The sequence below is a fragment of the Notamacropus eugenii genome, chromosome 3, assembly GCF_028372415.1.
Source record: "Notamacropus eugenii isolate mMacEug1 chromosome 3, mMacEug1.pri_v2, whole genome shotgun sequence".
NCBI lineage: Eukaryota > Metazoa > Chordata > Mammalia > Diprotodontia > Macropodidae > Notamacropus > Notamacropus eugenii.
Window position 1 is genome coordinate 329,137,815 of NC_092874.1, and position 7,692 is coordinate 329,145,506.

The following is a 7,692-nucleotide window of genomic DNA, read 5'->3' on the forward strand; positions in this document are numbered from 1 at the left end:
GGCAGTGATGCTGATGGCTAGATTTGTTTGGCCCATGCTTCTTACAATCTATCTCCCTCAGGATGCCTTGCTCCTTCAGCTACGTTTGGCAGTCGTTTGAGGTGGCTGGTCCCTTCTCCACAGGAGTCACATTCCCCCAGATGATGGTTGCCAGTACTGGTATGACCAGTGATCTAAGCTATTATTGCTGGTAGTGATGAGGAAGGTGGGAGCCTTGCCATAGTGACTTTTCCCCCCAAAGATGGCCATGGGGCTGACCTAGAAGCAGGACTGGTGGTTTTGGGGACACTACTATTTCCAAGGCTATTGGGCTCAGGGTCCTAGATTGTCTTCATCAAAGTCTGAGTAGAAATGACAGTCAAGGTGGTGGCGGTGACTCACTCAACTGCCAAATGCTGCCTCCTGTCTCTCCTTCAAGGTACCTGGCTTGCCTGGTCAGAGAGTGGAAGTTGGTGGGGATGGTTGGCTTTTTCTTCAGAGGATTTACTTGCTGGGATAACTACTATGAGGACTGCAGGACCAGTGACAATAAGAAGAGAAATGCACATTGAAACAACTCTGAGGTTTCACCTCAAATCCATCAGATTGGCAAAGACATCAAAAGAGGAAAAGGACAATTGTTAGAGAGATTATGGATGGACAAGCAAATTAACGCTGGAAAGCAACTTGGAATTATGCCCCCAAATGCACTACACTGAATATCAACCCAGAAATACTCCCAGAGGTCAAAGACTGAGGAAAAGGACCTACATATATAAAAATACTTACAGTAGCACTTTTACAATAAATTATTGCAAAATAAGCGCCCCTCAACTGGGAAATGCCTAAACTAATCACAATATGTGAATGTGAAGCAATATTACTGCTCCTGAGGAAAGGGATGGATTCAGAGAAACTGGAGAAGACTTGTTCAAAATGAAGCAATGAAATAAAGCCCAATCAAGAGAATTTACATAATGACTACAACAGTGCAAAGGAAAATAACTCTGAAGGTCTTAAAACTCTGTTCGATGCCATGACCAAATAATAGGGTGATGATGAAGTACAGGTGCAGAATGAGACACGCATTTTTAGATACAGCCACTGTGTGGATTGTTTTACTTGATATGTATTTGTTACAAGGGAAGAACTCAATGCTCAAAATGAGAGAGAGTAATTAAAAAGAGAGTCAACGATGAATTTTGAAAAACAAAATTCAACAGATTAGAAGGGAACACAGACAGCAAACACAAGGAAGTTCTCTGTTACTATCATTTTAAATTAAAAATAAGCTTCATAAAAACAAACTCTAATACAAGTTCACTGTTTCACATATATGCCTCTTTTCCTGTTCTTATAATTAAATGTTCATGGCTGTTAAGTACAAAATAAAAAAAGAAAAATTTAAAATAGGTATTCGTCATTTGATTTTTCCTACATGGAGGCAAGCCAAGCTCTTTTAAGCTACTGGAGATCTTATTTTGGAGGCTCTGAAATGTTCCAGGGCTTGATGCCACCAACACAATGTCAGTCATAAACAAGAGAATCTAGAGAACTTTGCCATTTACAGGAAATACATCTTCAATATGATAGACTGTGCACTAAGTAGCCGCTAGGACTGTAGTAAATACATTTGGTAAACATTATGCCTAGGTTAATGTCTTACTTGAAATGAACATCCCTGTTGCTACATATATCAAAGGAATCTTTCCTGGATAAAATGGAAGAAAACAATTAACAGAGATTATCACATAGGAGCATATGAATCTATCAAATAAATCATGTAAGAAAACCTAACGCAGAGAGTCCTAGGAGAACACAGCACAATTAACAAGCACTTATTAAGCACTTATTGTATGCCAGGCCCTACGATAGGCACTGTGGATACAAATAGAATGAAACAATCCCTACTCCCAAGGAACTTACTTGCTAATAAATGAGAGAAATTGATGTTATACTATATGAATAACTAATTATTAATTCATGATCCTCCATTTTCCTTTTATTTGTTAAAATCCAACTCCCGAAAAGGTCAATCAGCCTCTGAAGGAAATGGCTGAGGGATGAGATTTGTCCCTAGCTCCCAAGGTAGATGCTTCTTAACTGGGTAGACAGGATCACACTCAACTGGGAGGTCTAATTCTGTTTAGAGCGAAAACAGAATCCAGTCTGTGTGGAAGAAGAACCCCCTTATCCTTGATCCTCTCCATTAGAAAGTAGGGCAGTCTAGCCCATGAAGGAGAAAACTAGCAGGAGAGGTCCAGATGGGAATGGCATCCCCTGGCCAGACAGTTCAAAGCTGCTGAGTCCCCAGAGCAAGATGAGTCTCTGCAGAAGGAGCTAAAGACTTTTAGCTACCTCCCCATTAAATGTCCATTAAACAGAGTTGATTTTCACTTGTCAGGTGAATTAGCTTTTGGAAGGAATTTAAGGTGTTTCAGGGTCTCCCTTGACATCTTTAGTTACTGAGAGAAACCGTGGACCATCAATTTATTGATTACCAGATAGCCTAATTAACAAATCATAAATTACTCACAAACTCTCTCGGGATTTTCATTCCTCTTATAGGTGAGGAAACAAGTACATATGTAACTATATATATAGTGTAATGTAAGAAGATTAATATAAATACATACAAAGTAGTTGGGAAGAGGGAATGCCAGAAGATGGGGGGGATCAGGAAACAGTGTAAATGTCATGTGTGTGAGAAACGGGAAAAAAGACTAATTGAGTAAAATCCCAGAGGCAGCAAGGGGGCCCAGTGGTTAGAGTACAGGGCTAGAATCAGGAAAACTCATCTTCCTATGTTCAAATCTGGCTTCAGACACTTACTACCTGTGTGACCCTGGGCAAGTCACTTAACCCTGTTTGCCTCATTTTTCTCATCTGTAAAATGAACTGGAGAAGGAAATGGCAAAATCACTCCAGTATCTTCGCCAAGAAAACCCCAAATGTAGTCACTAAGAATTGGACACAACTGAAAATGACTGAACAACAACAACTGTACAATGTGCCCAGAAACAGGTTGAAACCAAATTGTCAAGAAGTTTTACAAGCTAAACAGGAGATTTGCATAGGGCAGCAAGAGGTTCAATTGCAAAAATGTGAAGTGAACCAGATCAGAAGCATTTCATGACTTCTTCCAGCAGAACTCAGAGGCTTAAAATAGAAGCAGAAAAAGGGGATTGTTCAGTTAGTGATCAGTGTGTCAGAAATAAGGAAAAGACCAAGAATTAAAGGATGTAATTACTGTCGAAATGGCTAACCAGAAGGGTCAGGACTGAAGGACCAAGGGATCCAGAACAAAAGCCAAGGCCTGGGTAGACTTGAGCAACTAAATGAAATAGAAGAGCAGGTTTGGAGGGCATGTAGATGAGAAGTCATTTGGAGGATTGAACAAGATGATGTGAACAGACCGAATATTCCTCTCTGAACTTTTAAACAATGGAGGCAGATGCCAGTACTTGCTGACTAATTCAGTGGCTAAAAGTCAGTTATTTGGCATCAATTAACAAGCATTCAAGTTATCCACTATATGTTCAGCACCGTAATAAGCAGACACACAAGGAAGACTACTTGCCCTCAAGAAGTTGACATTCTATCAAGGAGAAAACATATAAATCTATAGACATGTACATGCCATATGCAAATCAAATACAAGGTAAAATTGGAGAGAAATCCTATACCAGCTGGGGGAACCATGAAAAGCTGGCCACAATAGGTGATGCTTAAGGGAAATCAGGGACTCCAAGAGGCGAAGATGTGGAGAGAGAGCGTTACAGTTTTGGGGAGGGGGAAGGGGAGGTACAGCCAGTGCCCCAGATGGGAGATAGAGTATCATGTGAAAAGGAAGAACGGCAAGAAGTCTATATGGCTGAATCATAGAGAGTGTGCAGAGGAATATTATATAAGAAGACTGAAGAAGTAGGAAGGGTCCAGGTTGTAAAAGAAAGCTTTTAATAACAAACAAAAGAGTTTATATTTGATCCTTCAGGTAAACAGGAAGCCAACAGGTTACTGAGAAAAGGGATGGGGAATGGGGGAAGGTAGAATAGCGTGGCCTGAATGGTTTTGGCAGCTATGTGGAGGACAGACTGATGCAAGAAAATAAAATAGAAGGCTATTTTAGTAGTAGTAAGAGTTGACTACTGCCTGAGCTAATTGGCTATGTGACTGAAAGAAATCAGGTACATGCAAAAAATATTGTGGAGATAAACAACAACAAAATATAGCAATTGAATGGATATGTAAGGTGAGAATTAAGAAGTTAAAAATATCACCAAGGGGCAAACCTGGATGATGGGAAGGATGGTGGTAGCCTTAACAGTAACAGGAGAGTTCTGAAGAGGAGGAGGTTAGGAGCACAGGTAGACATACAAGTTCTGTCTTGCAAATGTTAAGTTGGAGAACTTTAGGAAAAATCCAGCTCAAAATTTCCAACAGGCAGTTTACAATGTAGGACCATGACTCAGGAGAGAGACTAAAGCTAGATACATAGATCTGGGAATCATCTAAATGATTTAATGAGTAGCTGGGAGCCTTTCTGGTAACATTTTATATGACACTTTGAATCAATATTCATTAGAGATATTATTCTATGGGTTTTTTTCTATTTTGTCTCTCCCTGGTTTAAGTATCAAAAACATATTTGTATCTTACAAGGAATTTGGTAGGAATTTTTTCTTAAATAGTTCTTGAACAGTTTGTGTCATAGTACAGTTAATTACTTTTTGAAATATCTGGTAGAATTAACTTATAAATCCATTTATTGCAGAGATTTTTTTGCCTCTGGGAGCTCATTTTTTACTTATTCAATTACTTTTCTTGAGACTGAGTTACTTAAATGCTCTATTTCTTGTTATGTCTAGATACGTATTTTATACTTTTGTAAATATTTATCTATTTCATTTAAGGGATTCATGAACAGAGAAGAATATAGAGTTGAGTTGGTTCATGAAGAGGTCATGATTGTGAAGAGAAGAGAGAAGAACCAGAGAAAGAACTAAGGTGTGGAGAGAATGGCGTAAGATTTCTGATTCTTTCAAGATGGCATTCACAAACTGACATCAAAAAGGTGATTTTCGAATTCCTTGCCCAATCATTTCCAGATCCTAAGAGTTAGTTTGAGGAACACACACTTCTTGTTAACAGTAGGGGCAAAGTGAAATTGGAAATGTTAGAGAATCATAGAGATTTTGAGAGCTAAGATTATTTTGGCTACTTAAAACACCTTTTCATGAGACAAATCTGCGGTGCTCTTAGGGTTCAGTCTATTGTTGTTAAGTGATCACTGCCTGAAAGAAGAAAAAAATCAAGAAAAATAAAAAAGATTCTTGGATTTAAGGTTTAAAACTCAACTCTCCTTGGAAAAAGTAATATTAGCACACTTCAACTCAATTTCAGTGAAATAAAGCTTTGGGCTACAAAAAATTAGTCACAAGTGTCTATGAACCATTGAGATGAGGCTTTCTTCCACATCACTGTCTTTGCATCAAAGATGACTAACGTGATTTGCCTTCTATGACAAATGTTACTCTACACCAGTATTTCAAGAACATTTTCGTTCAACTTTTCACCCTGTATCCACACAATGTAATGTCACTGGTGAATGTCTATCCTTCTACGATCAGGCCATAACTGGCTCTTGTTTCCAAGTGCTTAAAAACACATAAAAATAGAAGTGTGCTGAATGGCAGAATCTGACTAATCCAAAAACCAGAGAACATCTCTGTTCTTTTCCAAGAATCAGAAACATAACGTAAGGCCCTTATTTAGTACTATATCACAACATGGTGGCCAGAGACTTGCCTTGGGTTCCTCAAAAAGCCAAACCACTCCAGGCTTAGAAGGTCTTCTGAGCTGAGAGCAAGGATGATGATCATCTTAAGGAATGTTTCTTTTCAACCTGCAAAATATCCATTGGCACAGATGGCACATGCCCAGAAAAGGAAAGACACTAGCAGTAGCCAGCATAGCTAGTCTCCAACTCAAGTTAAATGAAGGCTTCCTCTTCATATGACACAAAGATTATTCCTGGACACGTATTTCACCACCCTTTGATGACTCTTATATCTATAGATAGACTAACTATAAATGGCATAGATCTTCTGAACATATGCCCTTCCATGTCACAGTTAACATGATACTAAGGAAAATACATAGACAACAGTAAACTTAACAAATTATTCATGTCTCCTGTAAACTCTGGAAAAAATATGTATCTTTAGCAGAAACATACATACAATCAAAAAGAATCTTGGGAGTTCTGAAACATCAAATCTCTCAAGTTGCAGTATCTTAATGGTCTACAAACAGAAAAATCCTTGAGCTCTCTGAAACAAGGCAAAATATGGGAAGGCAAACATTTCTCCATGTTTAAGGTATATGTTTCCTCAAATGATACAAATATGTGATCTAGGCTCAGTTTTTAAAGTTTATATATATATATATTTTCTCCTGAGAAGTCAGGTTAAGGAAGATAAAAATCACACCTTCACATGCAACCAAAATGTCAGTTGGAACACTTGTGAATTAGAGGACTGGCAATGTTATCCTTGGGTTTCTACAAGCATATAGCCAGCATATTGATCATATGTTTAAAGGGATGATCAACTCTCGGTGAATAAACACACACCACCTGTGAATTGCTATACTTATGTTATCTGTATTGACATAGAAATTTCAATTTAGTACCATTTCCATTTTTAAAAGAATTGCTCCAAGGACTGTGCATCCTGATTTTATCTTTGTAGGAAGAATGGTGAGCTAAGCAGGCAAAGAAACCAACTTCAAGTATGCATATGTACACACACCCAGAGAAGATAGTTTGCTACCAGGTGTTAAAAGGAGAAGGAAGCCTATTTTCAGGCTTCCTGGTATTCTTTTAAAAATAAAATAGGGAGAAAAGTGGGAAGGAGATATGTACTGACTTAAGTTTGATAAAGTCAACACTAAAATTGGTGAAAGAAAATCATGCCCCCAAAAGATAAAACTGCCCTGTTTCGTGTTTTTAAAAAAATCTAGCAAGGGAGGTGCTCATACTAATGGGGCACATGTGCAATTCACATGAACATACACCAAAAGTTTAAATGAACACTGTAAATTTTTAGATTATAAAACACATTAGTATAGTAAACTTCTTGGGGAGGAATTTTCAGCAACTTAAAAGCACAAGAGAGTTTTAAATGCCAAGCAGAGCAGATAATAAAATTAAAATGCCACAGAAGAGGGAAAACATCCTACTTGTAAACTCTTTCAAAATTCAGTTAAACTCCTTTGAAGTGAAAGCTATTCACATTTTAATAAAAGCCAGAAAACAGTGGACGGATTGGATAACACAGCAAATATCTTAGAAATAATTTGGGGTTTCAGTTTCCATGCAGTATCTAAAGCAAAGCAGGAGTAGCTAGAGTCACTGAACAGGGCACCAGCTCGTATAATATTCACACTGTGACCTCAAAGAAAATATATCAATAACAAAGTGTGGGGTAAATGGAAAGAACACTGAACAGGTGGTCAAAAGGCCTGGGGTCTAGCTCAAGATCTGTGATCAACCAGCTGCTCTGACTTCCTCTCTCTGGATGTCAGTTTCCACAAATGCATAATGTACATGGGTTTGGGAGGAGAGGGTAGACTCCATGAGGTCTGTGGTCTCTTCCAGCTTTAAAATCCTCTCCAAGACTGAGTTGAAGTTGCACCCATCTAACTGTGAAA

General features: G+C 38.4%; 1 protein-coding gene across 10 annotated transcripts in view; it reads right to left on the reverse strand.

Moving 5' to 3' along the window:
- The window catches only part of AOPEP (aminopeptidase O (putative)), a 553,954-nt gene that overhangs the window by 112,203 nt on the left and 434,059 nt on the right, over positions 1 to 7,692 (reverse strand). The gene's annotated exons all lie outside the window — the stretch shown is intronic.